We start from the raw sequence: 20,823 nt of genomic DNA, 5'->3' as shown, positions 1-20,823 counted from the left end.
GAATTAGCTTCAGTACATCCTGGAATCAGGTCAATGTGAGTTTTAGCCTTTTTTTTTTAAAGAAAACTGTGAACTTCCTCCAACTTTCTCTTTTCTACAGGTCAGTTCTAAGTGACAGCTTCAGGTAGTGGTCCAATGGAAACGTGTGAAAGAGATCACATCTCACCCAGGTCAGGTCACAACCAGCACCAGCATATTTTGATGAAATTCTACATGCAGTGCTCTCCTGTCTTGTACTTTTGCAGTACTTCACAGGAAGTTAATGCATGCAGCAAAGGGAAAAAACAAGATTCCGCCATACCTGGTTTGCTCTCCTGGGGGGAGGTTGGTGGGGGGGGGGGGGCAGCATGATCATAGTCCTGCTTGGAGAACACAGGCTTCACTGCCCTCGAGAATGTGACACCAGGGCTTTGTTGCACGGTCTGGGATTTTAACGGCATAACTAGCAACACCTCTGCAGTTAGAGTGCACTGAACATTGTTGCAGCTTTCATCTGGTCAAATGGGGGACAATCAGGCTTATTCATTGCTTTTTCATCACAGCAAAAAGACCTGTGCATTCAGCGTGCAGAGCTGGACTGCAGCATCGGTAAGCACACAGCTACATTCCCACACAAAGAGAGGCCTCCTCACATACAGCTGCGGCGAGCACACACAACACTTGATTTACCAACAGCTGAAGCGACCTTGCTGTTGCTCTCACAATAAACAAGCGCCTCATTGTGGAGCCTGAACGGCTCCATCGTGGTTCCCCTCGCTCGTGTGGCGCTTAGCAATTTCAGTGCAGGTCTCTACAGCATGCTGAATCTGCAAGGGCCTGTTCCAGCAGGACCCGGTTCAGTAGTAGGGTCTGCACATCCTGGGTGAGCAGACAGAACAGGGGTTACATGTTACCTCTTCATTCACATGATATTAGGAGTCTTTAACATATCTTTATGCAATGTTTTAACTTCAGAGACTTTCAGATATTTAAAATAAAACAGCTCAGAAAACAAAAAAGCTATAAGCCTAAGTTTTAGTGATTTAACAAATTACACTGCACCATGCAGTATCCACTAAGATGATGTTTTTTGTGTGTATACATCTCCACTGTTCCTCACATTAACAGAGTGATGAATGAAACTGCACAGAGGATTTATGAATAGACAGAAATAATCATTTTACATGCTTTAAACAAAACCGAAACATTGATCTCATATTGAAGTTCTATATATATAGGAATTCCTATCTTGGCTATGCTGTTGGGCATGGTGTAGACATCACAGGGCACAGAAAGGACACAGAACCATGCCTATAAAATCATGCAGTCTATGCACACAGAGGTGAGTATTTTTCTCTGAAATGCTAAATGACCTAAATATACATTACATTACATGCGTTTAGCAGATGCTCTTATCCAGAGCAAATTTCAGCACAATAGCACAGAAGTGTATCCATTCAAGTTAAATGACCAACAGTGTCAGACCAGGCTAATAACACTATACACAAATATATTTTAGTTTCCTTAAAACATTTATTTCCATTTGTACTTTAAGTAATATTTCATACTGTATACTGTTTCAGCCGTCTTATTCAATTTAAATCTATGTTACACTTAACAGTGTTTTGTCAGATGTTATTCCCTTTGCAATACTTTTCACAGGGATTTAATGTTACAGTGAAGATCTGACTTGCAGTTTCACGGCCAACCACAACACTTAGGCTAATTGAACATCAATTGCAAGGAGTATGGGTTAAGCAAAAGCCACAATGAAAAGCTGTTTTGCTGAGTTCAGCTCACCTTGGCTGAGTAGATCTAGGGGAAACACTACAGCTTTGAGGCTTGGTGCTAGAGGCAGGGAGAGGGAGCGTTACTCTGGGCAGGAGGCTGGAAGATAAACCGTCAGATTCATCACTTGTTAATCACACACAGCTCACCAGGACGATTAACTGTACATAAAGGCCACTGATACTGCTGAATTTTCAGAGTCCTTTTGTTTTGTCTACACCTTCTCCGAAGGCAAAGCCATTCTGTCCTCAACAACCCTTTTCAGAGGGAGAGAGTTCAAACTCCCCGCAAGAACAGTCTGTTCACACTGTACTAGTAGATTGTAGTACTGTACACAGTTGGTTCCCCATGAGTTAACATCTCTGCATAAATATACTGGAGGCTGGAGCTGAGCTGCACTATACCCAACAGCAGGCCCCTCAAGGCCAGAGAATGATTGTCCATGTATTTGGTATTTTATGATCCCTGGAGTGCACAGTTGCAAAATGTATCACATTGTTTTCATTTTTTCATCACTGACCTGGCTTACCCGAAAATTCGCGAATGCCCATGCAACTCTTATTCATAACACACAGAGCTGTTGTTTAGGCAAGAGATGAGAGGCACTGAAGTGGGGTGACTCATACGTCTACACCATGGGACATACAGGGAGCCGAGCAGCCGTCTGCATTTGTGTGTTTAAGTGTGTGTGTGTGTGTGTGTGTGTTATTTCAACACATGGAAAGAAAGGCACTACTTTGTATGCATGGTGAGTGTTTGTGTACTGTATGTATGACAGACAGGCCTATCAGCCAGGCCTGTCTGTGTGCATGTGGGTGTGTATGTATCTGTGTGCGCGTGTGTGTATGTGTGTGTATGTGTGTGTGTGTGTGTGTGTGTGTGTGTGTGTATGTGTGTGTGTGTGTGTGTGTGTGCGTGAGTGTGTGTGTGTGTGTGTGTGTGTGTGTGTGTGTGTGTGCTTGTGTTGCGTGTGCTCTCGTTCCATCTAAGTGAGCTGTTCTCTCCAGCACAAATATGGCCTGCTATCGCGCTTGTTTGGATCTTTGCTTCCATTGACACTTACAGAGACAGGGCACTGAGCCACGGCAGGCTTGAAACCCCCACTAAAAGCAATTACATAACAGCTACGGACAGGGCAGATCACAGCAGCTGAGTCACAGGTAGGAGGAGCCAGTCACAGAGACTCTGAAGAGGAAATAGCTGTTTTTCAATCAACAACAACCAATCACAACCCATCCGTAACGGTCTGACACCCACGGTACCACTCAAAGGGCCTGACCTTTCACCTTTTAACTCTTAACCCAAAAGCAGATGTTGACTGCAATTTAAGTTAAGGGCTACTGAGTGTAGAGACAACATCACACAAGCCTTGATCAAATGAAAAAGTGGCCTTCTTATTCCATTTGCACACTATGCCAATTTTGACCATTTGAGGGTAGGATAACCTGCCTACAACCTAACAATACATTTTAAGAGTATGGAGTAGAACTGTTGTTGTTGTAGTTGTTATCACTTGCTGTTTAATCAACAGACACCCATATTTAATGACTGACTGACATGCAGTAGCTTGCATTTCATACTGTCCATTTCTAAAACTGAGTATGTACTGAAGCAATTCAAGATAGCCACCCTTTTGGGTACAAATTCCGATTGAGAATCAAGTCCATAGCTTTCTGGCTACAAGGAAGGAACAAAGTTCCTTTGCTATTGTGCCACACAGCTGCCTAATTATCATTAGAGGAACAGGGGAGGACAGTGTGTATCCTCATTCCAGCACGGTTATTCTATAAACACTGAGAGTTCATCCACCACTGGTCTCGTAGCAGTCCTATTCACCCAGGGAGCTTTCACATATGTTATAGCACCACCTGTATCACTCAAATCCAATGGCATGTGTATGCGTGTGCTTAAAACAGTAAGGAGAGCATCACAAGAGGCCTAATATAGTAACGTTTTAGATAATACATTTCTTACCCTTTTCCTTGTGTTTAGCTAAGCTGGATACTGGTCTGCAAACACCATTAGCCCTTCAGGCCTTTTCTTCAGCTTTCCAAGTCACTCAGCTGGGGGCTCTTTTATGCATTAATACGACAAAACCAATATACATCACCAAATATATCACCAAAACACTGCATGCTGACAGGCTAGAGTTGTTAGCCAGCAAGCTAGCACCAGAGCTTGCCCCTGGTTTTAACTCCATGCACTCAGCTCCGGTAGCATGTGAGAGTCCCCACGAGGTCCTCAGATCTGAGCGGACTTTCACCCTGTCTGAGAGAAACCGGAGGAGCAGCTGAGGCGGGTGCAAACTGAGAAGCTTCAGAGTGTCTGATCAAAGGCCCTTTTTGTGCTCTCTGGGCCTGGCCGTAGTTCAGCAGGAGAGAAGTCAGTGACAATGTCATGAATGTACAATGCCCTGTGGCATCACATTCAGTTTTCAAATTTTAGCTTCCATTTATACCATCTTAGGGGCTCTGTAATTCTTACAATTATAAATCCATTCCCTTGTAGGGAAAGACAGTTGAAACAATGCAGTTCAGCCCCATCTTCAGCATTTTTGGATACAGTCCTGGATCTGCGCGATTGTCACCTTGTGCGGTGCAGCTGTGTATGGATCCCAGCTTCACCTTACCAAAGAAGGTAAGGGGGATTTTTGCTGACCTTCCACAGAGCTTTGGAGCAGTTCTGACTAACCACATTGTACTGCTCCCTCTGAATAATACAGAGTACAAAACACTGTGAGTATACACTGCAAGGTCAACAAAATCAAAAGATAGCTTAAAGCATTGAAAAAGCATCCAAATATGCATCTCCTATTGCAATTAGATGATTGTGCATTGCATTAGAAGTTATACAGAGGTGGGCTAGTGAATGCCACTACAACTCCTCAGGAACACATTCAGTCATTCAGAATAATAAAAAAAATGTCAATGATACAACTTAACATATAAGTTTGAGCACTGAGAGCACAGACGGTATGAAAGTAGCTCGGCAGCGCTGACGGCATGAATTATGCAGCGCGCAGGGCACAAATAGCAGCATGAACAATAGCGTCTGCTGTCATGCTGAGGGTGTGGGACGCTCGGAGGGCACAAATATGGTGTATGCTATTGTGACTCAACAGCAGTTTACCTCAAGAAAAACACAGAACGGCTTTTATTTATTGTGACTTTCCCTTAAATGGTCATCAAAAGAGCCCCATTAGTAAATCCTACTTCAGTACAATAACACTGATCATTGATACGCAAGGGTTTTGATTTCTGATTACCTTTTTTCCAGCTCACATACACACACAGATCTTTTCTTTCTTCCTTTCATTCAGGCACATCATGGAAGTATTTCCCAGCCTTCTTTACAAAAGCATCCTTATTGGATGTCAGATGTATCCACCCTTTTGGAATTATCTTTTCATTATTATTACACCACAACAGGTGCTAATCCCCAAAGTTACAAAAGGGGGCTGTAAAAAAGAAATGAGACAAGTGTAGTACGATCTGTAGCCCTTTCATTCATAATGATGACCATGATAAACACGGCCCGCTTACTCACCTGAAAGTAGGTTTTCGTCACTCTGTAGGCCACTCCCCTGTTAAAATACAGTCAGCAAACAGGGCTGATGTGCATGCACGTGGAAATTGATCATTGGTATTTCATGTAGCACCACTGAGGGGACAAAAACAACAGAAGGTGAACTGAGAGCCTCTCATCATCTACACTGGAGCTTTTGGATGTCCGCTCAGAGCACTGCCTGGCTTTCTCAGGGCGTCCCACATTACAGAGCAGCAGTCCTGGGTAATGCTGACACTTAGGGCCTGGGGTTTGCCTGATCTTTTACCAGCCTGGCCTCCTTGGGGCCCGGGGTTCGGGTGATCGCTCACCAGCCTGGCTTCCTTGGGGCCCAGGGTTCGCGTGATCTTTTACCAGCCTGGCCTCCTTGGGGCCTGGGGTTCGTGTGAACTTTTACCAGCCTGGCCTCCTTGGGGCCTGGTGATCGTGTGATCGCTCACCAGCCTGGCCTCCTTGGGGCCTGGTGATCGCTTGATCTTTCACCAGTCTGGCCTCCTTGGGGCCTGGGGTTCGCGTGATCCCTCACCAGCCTGGCCTCCAGCACCTGAATGACGTGTGAAACCTGCACAGACACGTACAGCTGTGTTTCACAGTGCGCATGCATAGTTAGAAATGGTTCACATTCGAGACACACCTGGTTTTGTGACATTTCTTCAGGGCGTAAATGAGGGCCGTCAAGGTGCGCTACAACACATCCCACCTGCCCTTTAGGATCCCCGACAGATGGTTTCCTGGACTCTGTGTACATTAAAGCCACCTCCTCAGAATATGAGATAAGAAAACGTAAGCTTATCTCCGGTCAAATGGTGTGGGCCAACAGAATTTGTCATTACCTTGTCTAAGAATACCATAGGCATGGAAAAGGACAAAATTTTTCTTTGACTTTTACTATGTTTCAGTTTGCCTAGTATAAAAAGGCAAAATTTATTCAAATTCTGTTGTTTGAAGGGTTTAATGTTGAATAAAGCTATGTATTTTACTGAAGATCACACTGAAACATGTTTTCAAAAGCAAATTTGAGCTGAAATGGAGATCCAGTCTAGGAAATGCATCCACATAATAGCATTACATCATTGTCATTTAGCAGACACCCTTACCTGGACCAACTTTCATAGGTTACAATTTTACATGTTATGCATGCATGTACCTGGATATTTACTGAGCCAATTGTGGGTCAAATACCTTTCCCAAGGTTTCAACAGCATTGCCCAAGTGGGGAATCAAACCAGCAACCTTTCTGTAATGAGCCCAACTCATTACCACTACACCACACTGCCCCCCATGTGAAGGGTCAGGAGGAGCAGAATTCTGTGCAGCAGAATTATGAGTTATTTCCAAAGGATGCAGAAACAAACAGAAAATCATAATGACTGTGGGAAAGAAATGAGGAGGAAAGCAACAACAAAGACTTTGTGCAGAAAACTCAGTTAAAAAGGGATTTCATTTGCATAAGATGAAAGTGGCCTGGGAAAAACAGTGGAAGTCCACTCAGGGGATACTCAGACTACACACACACCGAAAATAAGAGAGGAAACATAAGAGTCAGCAGAAAGAAACGGACGAAATAATTGGACGAAACAATAGGAAGTGATGAGAGAGCCAGGAGAGCAGGTGGTTAGAATGAAAAAATCCAGCGCCAAAAGGGACACCTGAGCTACTGTATGCCAGCACACGGACAGAAGAGAGCAGCTCGTCAGGAAACCAAGCTGAGAAGTGCGATCAATGAACTTTGGGGACCAAGAAACTAATGCTGGGACCAGAAGCTCCTAGATTACAACATGAAGAGAACAGCATGGAGTGATCCACGGTATCAAAAATAGGAGAGGTGTCAAGAAAGTGGCAGAGGCAGGGAGAAGAGAATCAGCTACAGACAGAAGAGACTTTTCCTGTTTCTGGAGAGGAGTGACATCTAGACTAGAAATGATTCCAGAATGTCAAAAAAGAAGTGATAAAATTTAGTGACAGAAAGCATAATTTAGAAAGTTTTGGAAAGAAAGGGAAATACATAGACAGGACAGTATATTTACAAGTTAAAGAAATTAATATTGTTATTAATTAATAGTTAATATTTCAAATGCTTTTGGAAAACAACCTCTAATAAAGAGTCAATGACAAGTAAAATGAAAGACATGAAAGGAGGGAATGGCTTGGGAAAGATGTACAGGTTCCTGGAGGGAGGCGGTGGATTAAAACCGCTGAGATCTGACTCTTATATCAGAAAAAAAAGAACATACAGTCAGGAAAAGACGAGCAATCACTGATGATTAAAGGAAACACTACCAGAGCTGGGGAGTATGAAAAAAAATTGTTTTGTTAAAAAAAAAAGGAGCCAGTGATATAAGAAAATGAAGAAGACTGGGGATGAGCCAGAGGAGCTAGGAGTGACAAAACATTAGAGGACGCTTGGCTTATCCAGTTAAACCATATAATCTCTTTATCAATACAGTGTCTACTGCAAAGCAGGTAAATGGTTACATATGATAATTTCTTCTCTTCCTCATTTCTGAAAAAGTGTACTCAGATCATAATGTAATTATTTTAGTCCAAAGGGAGAAAAGCAATGTGCAACTTTCCAGGAAATATGAGTCAGGCCAAATCAGTTGACAACCCCAGGAGGGTGAATTATATAAATTATAGCTGCGTTTACAGGAACATAAGAGCTTACACAGTTATCGTGGCAGCATGAGAACACCTACATGCATACAAATTTTTTGTATATTTATGTAATAATAAGTACAACAGCCAAAGGCACCAACACAATCGCAGAGCTATTGTTCTTTGATTATTTTCTACCTCGAGACTAAGTATGCTTTCCTATAAATTGCATCAGTTTCTGTGCTGGAAAAGAGACCACTCTGCTTTCCTGTACCGTTTGTCCGCAGGGAACGGGACGCCTTAAGCAGATCTACTAATCTTTACGTCGTCTGGATGCACCAATCCAATTAACTGTGTCCACTAGGAGCCCACCCTATCGATAAGAACCAGAGCTGATCTGAGTAGCGCCTGCTCTCACGTTAACCTCATGAACTCGGCAGTAGACGCAACCCAGATCCACTGACCTTTTCATGATAACGACACGTCAGTCTTAATCACTGGCACGCACTCTCACGTCATAGCGATCAGGCAGCGCCTAGCGGGTCTGTACAGCGCCTGCCCTGAACTGATGATTGTGCATTAAAAAGAGCAGTTTGCATCATGCGCATCTTTGTAAAAGAAAGCAATGCATGCATATCAATGGATAATTACTGTCGGACGGAAAACACGACTGGCTGTTTGAAACAATGTATAGATTTCGACGCACTGATCCTTGCTGAGCAAATGTTACTTGACTTCCAAACACTTACAACAAGAATACGTAAGAGCCGCTGGAGAAGTCAGTGACTTCCAACGCCTGCTTGCCATCCTAATGCCTGTCACAAAAGCTTCTCAAAACTTTTGAGAAAAATCAAAGCAAAGACCATTATCCCCTGCTGTCCTGACACAAAGGGTTTATCTGCGTTACTTAAAACTCCACAGTTCATTCTTGCTATCTCAATACTTCCCGGCGTCTCTGTTTACCAATAACCCCCGCCATTTTCGTTAATGAGATGGTAATTGTAAGGAAAATTCCCTGTCGCAAGGTGGCGCCACATCACCACCATTCGGTGAACTGCTATGAAAGTTGTAATCTGAATGTAATGAAGAATATAATCTTACTGTTAAAAGGTATAGACTTGAAATGTTTGTCGTAAACCTGTTAAACAGTTCACTGTAAAACAAAGAATGGTATCCTGATTTTTGCTCTCAGTTGCAACTTATTCTTTACAACCACAATAAAAAAAATTCCATGCAAAATAATAATTAGATAATATTAGTGTTTTTCCTTATGTATTAATCCCACAAGATCATATAAGTAATTCTAATCTCAATAAGGCCTATCGAAAGAAATGGAGCATGCCCCACCCTTGACTTACCCAATGTTTACAGTGTACCATTGGTATTAGACATTTGGTTGTTGTCAGCAGGAGTTTCTGGGGACAGGATGATGAATAATGTGACAGGCAGGAGTCATTCTGCAGAAGGGTGGAGGATGAAGATGACATTTTCAGACAGCCACAGACATACGAGCAGCTTTCTGTCATTTTTACCGTTCCACAGCTATAGAAAAGGTGAAGATGTACTGATAACGGCAAAATGCCCTTACGCTTTTGATACTTTTCTGTGTCCAATCAACCACATACTTTTTTGTGTGATACATTTTTCTTATCATTACATGAAACTAAATGAAAGATGTCAGAGGAGGTTCAAGTTTGAAAGGAATTCCACACTGTATATTCCCAATCATGTCTGTTTATATACTGTGCACACAAACTTCCTACAGTTTATGATCAATTATTCTTGCAAATAAATAATGGCCGCCTGTCATCTTTACAATCTCAGTCATGTTGATTGTGTTTGATAGGCAATCAAATATTTATAAGCACAAATGCGTTGTGACGTATCCACGGGCTGACACCCAGTTTAGACCCGTTTGGGCTGTTGGCCTCTTGTGGCTGTATCGCACACTGCAGGGGACAGTGACAAAATGTCAAATGGACAATCAGCGTGGCTGCAGGGGGTCTGCAAAAGAGACAGCTACTGGCTGGAGACAGAGGGAGGCCTGGGCGTGGTGGTAAGTGACCTGTCTTCCTGACTCCGAACTCCTGACTCCTGACTCCCAAGTCCTGAGTCACAAATCCGAGTCTCAATTGTGAGCCCTACTCCAGAGGTCTTCCCTGTCTGAGTTCCTTCCTTTTATTTATTTATTTATTTATTTTTGTTTAGAGGCATCAAGGCCAAGAAAAGAAACAGATCTTTAGTTTTTTTCTTTTTTTTTCCTAACCCTAACCCTAACCCCTAGCCCTAATAAAGGAACTGAGTGCCTTGATACATACCCATACCCCTCAGGTCTGACTGAGTTTCCCCTTCTACACACATCAACAAATTTATACAGAACCGTCAAGTCTGTTTGATCGTGTTAAAGCTCCGACATCTCTCCGTGAAGCTATCAAGTCAATTTAGATCCTGATGAATTCAAATTCTCATCACTCACACCTCCCTTTTTTATGACTTACAAAATGCATATTAGTAAAAAAAACATGTTTGCTACTGGTAGTCCTTTCTATCTTATCAATATCTGTATTGTATAAAATGGTGCTCTGTGTTTATTTCTCGTAAGAGTTTCAATGGTGCGTTTGTTCCCTGCTGTTTGTGATGAATCAATTAGTCCAAATCTCATCTAGTAAAAGAGAAAATGATGATCATTTAAGTGCTGCTCTGTATCTTTGCTGAGTGCTCTGGGCTCCAGTCGGCTGAACGCCCTCACCAAACCTCTCCTGTGGTGGTCCACACAATACGGCCGAGCAGCGCATAACATAAAGTGTAAATATCTGTCTCATGTTACATCTCCTTTTCTTTGCTGTACGTTCCATGCACACAGAGTGCATTAGGCAGGCAAAGCTTTCCAGATCGAATTAGGAGACAAGACAGCACGCACCTCAATGTTGGCTCAAAGATGGTTTTATGTACGTCAGGCTTGCCGGTTCTGGATTGTTTTGCTTTTGGTCTCGGAAACTGAAGCAGAGGTCTTATGAAAACCATGTATACATAAAACCGAATCAAGTACCAATATGCAGGCACCAGCACCCTTTCCCATGTTAATTACATGGTTCTGTCACTCAGATGAAGCTCATTTCTAACTCATAAGTCTTATCTTAGCTGAAAATAAATTATTTAGTATATTATTAATTAACAATTAGTTCTTACCTTTTATTTTTTGAAAGAATAGAGAGAGAAAATACACATTAAAGATCAGTCACTACCATTAAATAGCGAGGTCAAATAGCACGCTGTGCTACTGCCTGATAAATTATAAATGTTACATAAATGACCATGCAGTAAATGCACTCATCACCAGCTTCCCTTGCCTGTACTTTTGTTTTGAATGTGTGGGAATGTTTAATTTCCTTTGCTTTAATTTGCTAAAAGGCTGTAATCATTGAACTCGAATCACCCTGGACACTGTTGCAGTGAGCAACATCTGGACCTCAGACATAAACATCTTATACTCTACTGTGTGACTAGAGGGAGAAATGCAGATGCTATATACCAAAGAGAGGCTGTGGTACATCATAAATATAGGCACATCTGAAGGGTGTTGACCTGGCTAGCTTGAAAACAAAGTCTATGAGCCGATTTATTAGGAGAAAGAATGCGTTGAATGTTAAACTTGTTTTCCCACTGGTGTAAATAGTTAGGTAGCTAGCCAGCTTCTTAGCAAATAATTAATGTATCTGCCTGCATCATTACATATACCTGGGTAGTTAGTTAACAAGTTACAGTTACAGTGTATCAGCTTATAAAAAAAGTACAGTAATGCATGGTATAAAATTGTCAATTAATTTCCCCATGCATTTTCATGCTGTTATACAACAAGGCTTCTCAGGCGTTTTACAGGAACTGCATGTACATCCTTTTGGCATTAATCAAAGATGCAACATTGCGCAATCGAGATGTAATAAATGATTATGACAGAAGAGCTCAGGATGCCTGGATTGCAGGACGGCACTAATAGTCTGGACAGGAGCATTGACTGCCCAGCCCTGGCGCAGAACAACCGCCCCAGGGGAGACCTTAAATGGTTATGGTTATTAATTTAATCAATTTCATAAAAGCACTCTGAATACAGACTTCTGTGGTAAAGGGGTGTAGATTACAATCAGCTCAAAGGACAGTCCACAGTTCTGTTTAATAGAAATGTCTTTATATGTAAATAATCTGAGCTGCTGTTCATGCTTTACGGCTGTGACCTTCACAGAAAGGTCACAGAATGTACCATTACACATGCCCATCACTGACAGATGCCAAAGCCTGATGTGTAATTTGGACCAAATAGTATGTCACAAATTTGTAGTACATGTGTTCACAGGCAAAAAGCACAGCCACAATCATGCACACACATGCTGCTTGCATTACTTGTATATTTTATGTGTTGTATCACAACGTGTTATGGATTCTGTGATCTAGTGACTGCATTGTATGGTAGTGTCTAGTGTGTGTACTTGGCTTCCCTTTTCTAGGCTGTCTGGTCAGGTCAGCACAAGTTAACTTGTGATAGGGCTTGATTGTGCATGTGCTCACTGGTCTTGGAGTGCTGTTATCCTGGTCTGACACTGTTGCTCATTCAGTCTTAATGGATACACTTCTGTTCTCTTGTGCTGGAAATCCCTCTGGGTAAGATTGTCTGCTAAATGTATGTAATGTAACGTAATGCATACAGATGCACAAATGTATATACACACACACACACACACACACAAACACACACACACACACACACACACACACACACACACACACACACATTTAATTAAACACACAGGAAACTGCCTTGAGGCAATCTCAACATCCTTTGAAACTAATTGTGCTCCAGTACATATTGATCTCAGCATGGCATGAACTGTACTCTTTGTAAGTGTTAGTGAAACTGAATTTTTGTGGTCTTTATACACATACAGTGTTAATGCATTTACCAAACAATAGTCCTAAGATGGCATTTAGGTTACACGGAAAGACATAGATAATAGCTTGTGAACAAACACTTAAAACACTATTGGAAAATGTTCTATCATTCAGTGTACTACACCTCCATAATGGATATCTTTCACCATCATATTATGGTCTTGTGTTGTTTTTTTAAGAACAATTATGCTTATGGATCAAAGTGCCAAATATAAGGCAGGAAACACTTCTGATGCCCGGCATTTACTTGCAGTCATCACTGATCAAGATCCAACCACAGCAAATGATGGAGCTAGATGGAACAGTCCAACTGCAAAAAGTAATTTTTGCAAAAATTAATGTAATCATTAACCATTAGTGTGCCACCATTTCTGTCCCGGGATGTCATGGAGGGAGCATCAGAATGCGTACCATTGAGTAGTTCACGCAACTACATCTCTTAAGCACAACGACAAGCATAGATCTGTCAATGAAAACGTATTGCCCAATGGACAAAACTGGCTTCAGGCACCCGAATGATCTCTGCATATGTAACCACACGTTCTGTGTGTTCTGTTTTTTTGTTCATTTTTAATACTTTATTTCATTATTTATTTATGTTTGTTATTTATTTTTAAAATAAGCAAAAAAGAGGAAAATGCATCATGATGTTTTTGTTCTAGAATTACTTGCTCTAACAACCATAAGATGATACTAGTAAGGAATTTTGTTTCAATAATTAAACCTTTTGATTATATTTCAGCAATGAAATGTGGTTTTTGGTTTAAGCATTTTGTTTTGCAATATTGATTTAAAAAATCTATAAATCTGTACATTAGGCCTTTGTCAGTAGCATTAGCTGTTATGTGTTTTGGAAATTCCACCATAATGGAATGTATGTATATGTGTAAATGTATAAATAATGTATAAATAATGTGATATAAGGACCACTGTTTATGTGTTTCTTCTGTTAATACATTCCAAAGTGCATGAGCAAGTACAGGCAGGTCCCGCTGTGCATTAATGCTCTGTAGCACATATGGGCATTGCAGCATGTTGGTCCTGACTCACACTTAATGCGCCATTTACGGATAAATTACTGTATCTGATGTGCAATGACATGCACAATGGCAGTAAATAATTCAGCAGCTTGCCTGGCCTTCGCGGGAAGACGTGATTACAAATAAGTGCTTTTGCTTTGATTATGTAACATTTCCTAGCCAGAATGAGCCGTATCAGTCATCCACTTAGTGTGTCTGTGTCCATGGGTAAGGTTGGGCAGCGGCAGGAAATGTGTGATGAATACAAATTATTTGTTAATAAACTATACACATATTCAACTTAAAAGGGTACTCTAACACAAACTCTCTCCAGCCAATCCAAGCCAAACATGGCTCAATGATAACTGGTTCATTGTTAGATGAAAAGGAAAAATACTGGGGATATTGCATAGAATAATATAGTCTGTCATATCTGGTCCAGGATGTTTCTGTACGTTGTTGATGCACCATCACCAACATCACCTTTTTTTATAAGAGTTATGGTAATAAGTCTTAGAATTCTTTATTATTTACCGTACATGCATACCATGTGCTTCACCATCAGCGTCAGATTTGTGTTTGAAAACAGCACCAGAGTGTGGAAAGTGTGGAATAGTGGCAGTAATACCCTGCCTATACCCTGCCCCTAGGGGGAGCCACCCAGGCTTGATAAGCCTGCTAACCCTCCTCAAGCATGTATCCGTTCATGCAGGGTAGCGTTGTGCCCCACTGGGTCACGTGAACATACAGACAATATTACACCATGCACTGTACATGCAAAGGGTATTCCGGGTAAAACATTTTAATGAGGCGGAATCCGACTGCAGACAGCCACAGCATTACAGCAGGCAGCTGAGAGCTCCACTAATGACTCTGGTTGGAAATTTATGGTATATGCTCAGGTACCGATGGAGGCTGGTGGTGGACAGTGGGTGTGGACTTTTTGAGCATTCTGAGTAGAGTTTTTGGAAAATAAATAATAAAAAAAAAGCCACAGAAAAAAGTGCTGTGATGTAAGGTTGCCAGGCAACAGGAAAGGGAGAATCTGCAGCTTCAGTCCATGTTGGAAAAGCTTTCAAGCAGAGGAGCCCTTTGTGTCAGCCAGCTCTGACATCATCAGGGCTGTGGGTCTATTCTCCAGCTTAGCACTTTCTCACTTGGTGATTCCTACAAATTACTGCCACAATCTGACAATGTATTCTAAGATTTCACGTTTACTCAAAACAATTTTCACTATCCTATATATACACTAAACTGTACTATTCCATTTTGGCACCATCTACTATTAGAATCAGAACTTGAATCAGGCCATAGGCAGTGAGTAATAACAATCTAAGTAGCCCACTCCAAACACATTTATTTGTTATCGTGTTTTGCTTAGCTCTACACCAAAGTTTTTATAGAGAGAGAGAGAGAGAGAATACGCTCTAACAAACATCAATTCTGCCCTCAGAAGATGGAGCATTAACTGTTGAGTGCACATTAGATTTGCCGTAAGAAATGGACACTGTAAGTGTCTGATGTGCTGCGCTGGATCTGTGGCCGTGATAATGCTTATTGTGGTTCACTTGAAACGAGAACGGAAGAATCATAAAAAGGAATGATTGGAAAGAGGCTCGCTCTACACCTAATGCATTTGCAATTATGTGGTGTTAGTCACTTGGGACATGAGCTTGTACCAATTAGCAGCCTCCACCCACCAAGGAAGAAACAGCTCATAATGGGTTCATAATGTCTGAACACTTAAAGGTTTGGCTCAAGCAGTCGTATAGAAAACAGGAATTTTTAGGTTCTTATTTATTAGGACACTGATCCGTTATGCACAAAATACAACACATCAAATCAGGTTTCAGGGAGTCAAAGCAGTAAAAATGCAGAAACACTCATACACACTAATAAAGGCCACTGGCCACCTTTAACGACTGTAAAAAAAAAAAAGCAGGCTTTGTTTTGCTATTGTCAATACCCTGCTGTTATGATGTTATATATGCACTATTTTTTCTAATTTAATCTCAGACAATGCAGAAAACCCAGCAAAACATGAAGATAAAGTAACACAAGTCACACAGATCGCTGCATATTAACTGTTCAGTGGTGTTGCTAGTCATGTTATTTCCATTATTAGTGTTACAGAACTAGCCAACATATTAATATATGACAGAGCTTGCTAACTTGCTAAATGAACAGATGATTTAGTTATGTGTGTATTCATTGTGCGATTGATATAGCTAGCAACAGATAGCATGTTTAAACAGCGTCACTAGTCCAAAAATATTTGGATTCCTCACTAAGCCTGTCAAAGCCCAGCTAGGAACCCTGTAGTCATCATTAATAGCTAGACAGCTTTCATTAATAGCTCACTGGCACCTTTTTTTTTTTGTTTGTGAGCTTAGTGTTGTGCACAGATCCATTACATTACATTATTCATTTAGCAGATGCTCTTATCTAGATCGTCTTCCAGCACAAGAGAAGAGGTGTGTCCATCCAAGATAAATGAGCAACAGTGTCAGACCAGGCTAACAACACTCCCAGACCAGTGAGTGTGAGCACAACACCATTCAAGCCCTACCACAAGTTAGCTTGTGCTGATCTGAAACTAGACAAACTTTTCTAGGCCAAGGGAGGTCAAGTACAGGGGCAGAACCAGTGCAGTATTCAGAGCAGTATGGTAGTGGGTCAGAATGCTGCCATGAATTGAAAGATTGAAGATTCCATTCCGAAACTATTTTATCAGGTGATTGGCTGTGATGGGATCAAACGATCACATCTATCTTTGCAATGATATAGTGGGGGGCAGACACAGGTATGATGTAGCTACCCAATGAATACTGATTGTGGATGGCTTCATTTTTCATGCCTCAGCTGCAGGTATTATCTACGCCATTTTAAGGGCTGGCTCGAAACAAGTTATTGTACAAACCACACAGCCATGTCCAAAAATGTAGTGCTGATGGTAATTAGTGATGAAACAAACACACACAGCAATAATACACTCAAAAGGAGAAACAATTACGCTGTTTTCTCCCTCAGTTGTAGTGACGAAAAAGACATTTTAATAAGCGTTTGTTTTGTTCATTTATATGTTGACATACGTTATTCATTTTTCCTCCTGAGGTATTTTGATATATTTTGCAATAGGGCTGTACACGTTTTTAAAATTAACATCAATGATTTATGCTCAGATATTTCCTCTGACATTGATGATCACATAATATCAGTTGGCTAAGAAGGCATTGCTAGGTAGTTGGCTGTGGTTTTAGACACTCATATTGTGAGTGATGTTATATGTTTTATTGAAGAATTTTGCATATTTCTGATATCTAACTGTTGCATGGTGAAATATAATATGGAGAAGATGAAGACAATATGGAAGTAGGTGAAAAAGGCCCAAGTCTATTGTGAATTTACTGTGCGAGATTGTCATGAGATTGTCATGAGATTGTCATGAGATTGTCATGAGATTGTATCCAAATTCTGTGTGTTCAAACAATGTTAGGTGGCACATTAATTAAGGCTTGTAATGAGTGATACCTCAGGGTTGTTATTTCCTTCTGTCGGAAACTCCAAAAGCATGGAGTGGTGCAAAATACAAATAGTATGGCATATGCCCCGCCCATTCATAAAGCAAATGAAATATTTATTTTAAGATACTCTTTCTCTCTGTAATGAATACCTCAAACTACATTGATTGAATTGATTTTAGTACATTGAAATGTTCCGTTGAAATTGGTAACGTTAACCAGCCATTTGTAACATTCACACATTTCAACATAATGTACTGAATAAACAGAAATCCATTTTGTTTTTTATTTTTTTGATTTTTTATTTATTTGTCTTTCCTGAATATAACCCATTATGCATTTTTAAGCAAACATACCTTAAATAGCATAGATGAATACAGAAAAAGTGACATGGACCAGACTGTGTAAATAAACAGTTTGAAATGTGATAAATGGTGTTTGAACAACCAGAGCAAAGAAATGTAAATTAATTATCAAACATACCTGAGGTACAATAAACACGTTGTCTTTTGGCTTTTTAATTAATTTATACCATTAGATACACTATTTTAAATATCCTGCATGCGGGTTACTAATATAGTGTACTATACAAGCATAATAAAAATTGTATATAATTAATTTTATCTTGTGTATGGCAATATGTGTGTGTATGGGTATGTGTATACACACAGTACACACAAAGTACAGTATATATGTTCTTCATAATAGAAACTGCAGATCCTCACTTTTTTGCCGAATGAACCACTTGAAAAAAATGTCCTAACTAACTAGAAAAATGTAAACAATTACAGGAGGGTATCAAGGACTTTGTGTAAGGCACTGTCCTTGATACAAACACCTTCAGGCAGAGTGTCTGAATGACCACCTGTTCGCTCATTCACTCACTTTGCATCTTTAGATATCTTTCGCGATAGAGTACTGCAAGTAAACAGCTTACAGTAAGACAGAAACATGGCAGAAGCAATACGGAGCAGTCAGACGTGAATCCTGCCTCCCGCTCATTTCTTTAACGGGAGTTACGGAATGGAAGAAAGTACAGTGGATCCTATGTAATTAAAGTGAAGGTGATGCGAAGCACAGGCTCATAGGCAGGCTCGGTGCCAGGAAAAAACATATATGGGTGCAACTGCAATCCACACGGAGGGCACAAAAAGTCATACTTTAAAAAACCTAATAAATACTACTGAGGTCCATCTGGCCTCCATGCCACCGGGCCTGGCCATAGGTACCGCACATTATTTACAAAAAGGTGTAAAAATAAAATTAATATTTTACACTATTTATGCACACTTTGGGGGACTTACAGCCAGTAGGTGATTTGTTCATTTTTAACAGGGGGGATAGCAGATGCACACGTAGCACTCTCTGTGCTACTAACTAGGGGATGGAGAGGGGAGATGGCAGGTTAACAAGAGGGATGCATTTTGGTCATTTTGCTAACAAGGGGGATAGCATCCCCCCTCAGATCGCCTACTGCTTCTTGCAGTTTGAGCAGGATACTTTCAGTTACCTGCCCACATAAAAGACAATGTTTTAAATTTTTGAAAAATAAATAAATCCAGCAAAAGCTTTTTTTTAGTTGCTGAGAGGAGGAAAATAAATGGACTAATCCATTTGAGATGAAGAAAATAAGTTGTTATAAATACGTTTTTGTCAAAGTGCTTTTTTTTGTTTGTAGCACATACATTCAGTAAAGCTTCCTGAACCTGAAGGCAACTTTGCTGCCCAGGGAAAGAAGGGTGGCTGAGGTGAGAAAAGTATGCACCAGAGAACGCCTCCAAGGGCCCGAGACACACAATACAACCATTCACCCATAACCCATTCACCCAAAGCTTTTTCCCTTTTATGTAACCCAATTTTGTAATCACCAGCTATATATTAGGTTTGTCTCACTGCAACAACCTCTGTAATCGCACAGGAAAAGTACATATGCCAATGTGATACACTTACATGCAGCAAAATATTTCCGTACTACAACTCGTACAATGCAGAACAGTGGGCACACACTGGAGTTACGTAAATGAAGCAACTTGCAGACACCTGACAGATTGCCGGAGAGTGGTGAGATAAGCAGCCCAAGCTGACACACCCTCCCCTGACCCTAAGTGGGAAGATCTCGATTTTTTTCACCGCTGTTAGCTCCCAGTCATCGTCAGCTGGTGACTCTTGAAGAGATGGTATATAGCCATCAGAAATATACTGTGTCCGTTGCTTCCTCAGACATACAAAACCGTGGAGAGGAAAGAATTACATTATATTACAGAACATCTCTGTCTTGCAGAATCATTAATGTACCTTGCTCAGAGATGGTGATGAATATTGTGGGTTTAACCTTTATGAATAATTTGATTTAAAAAAAATCAATACAGAATAAAATTGCACTTATTTTATATTGTACACTATATTTACTCTATATATTGAACACAACAGCAAGAATGTGTGTGTATCTTATTGGGGAGCATATGGGAAAATCTTGTATGTGTGCTCGTGGGCCATTTCTTCTATTCAAAGTCTGAAAAGCGATACAAATAGGCACATACTAATATCTGTATTCTCCAAAACGCAATAATCATCATAAGCACCTCAAATGTTGAGAACTCCCTTGAAATACTGAAGAGGCTGAGCAATCTGCTTTTGGTGACAGCTTCATCCTGCATGCAAGAATATAGGTGTGCATACTTCCATGCAAAAAGGTGATGCTTTCAAGAAATCATCAGCAAAACACAACTGATCTATGTTGCTGTTGGACCAATGTGTCTGGTCCTCTAATCAGCAACACACCACTACTTCTGTTAGGCCGGTAGCTAAATAGCAAGCTATCTAGACGCACAGGCAGTATGGAAACAAGTTTCTAATACATTAGTGCACAATGGCCCATTCAAGGCAGAAAAAGCTTTTGATAGTGCATTAACAGTAACTTGTTCAGTTTGCGTTATCTCCTTGGTAAGTCATTATTCAACCAACAGCATTACTTTTTTGTATAGCAGCAATATTACTTACAAAGCCCTGTTGTTTTCCAACAGAGTCAAAATGTTATGCAGCGGGGAGTTAGGTGGTGATGGTTCTAGGTGGCTACCACCCAACCACTGCAGAACCAACATACTGCTACTGGAAATACCACCTCCCAAGCCCATTTTCTTTTACAGAAAAGTGACAAAATATTCTTACAGTTAAATTATGAATTTGAATAACAATATGACTAAAAACAAGATTCTGTAACAAAAATGTATAATAAAATAATACTGCAGTTGTGATGCAAGAAACAAGTTACCACACACTTACGTGTTTTTGATTGTAACAGCAATTTGAAAATAAATAAATAAAAAAATAAGCCTGGTTCCATACAGAGTTTCCATTGTAACTCCAAGCACTGTCAGTTGGTTGAGAAAACAGTAACCCCTTTTCTACTAATG

Source organism: Megalops cyprinoides, chromosome 11 (assembly GCF_013368585.1).
Source record: "Megalops cyprinoides isolate fMegCyp1 chromosome 11, fMegCyp1.pri, whole genome shotgun sequence".
Taxonomy (NCBI): domain Eukaryota; kingdom Metazoa; phylum Chordata; class Actinopteri; order Elopiformes; family Megalopidae; genus Megalops; species Megalops cyprinoides.
This window is presented reverse-complemented; position numbering follows the sequence as displayed.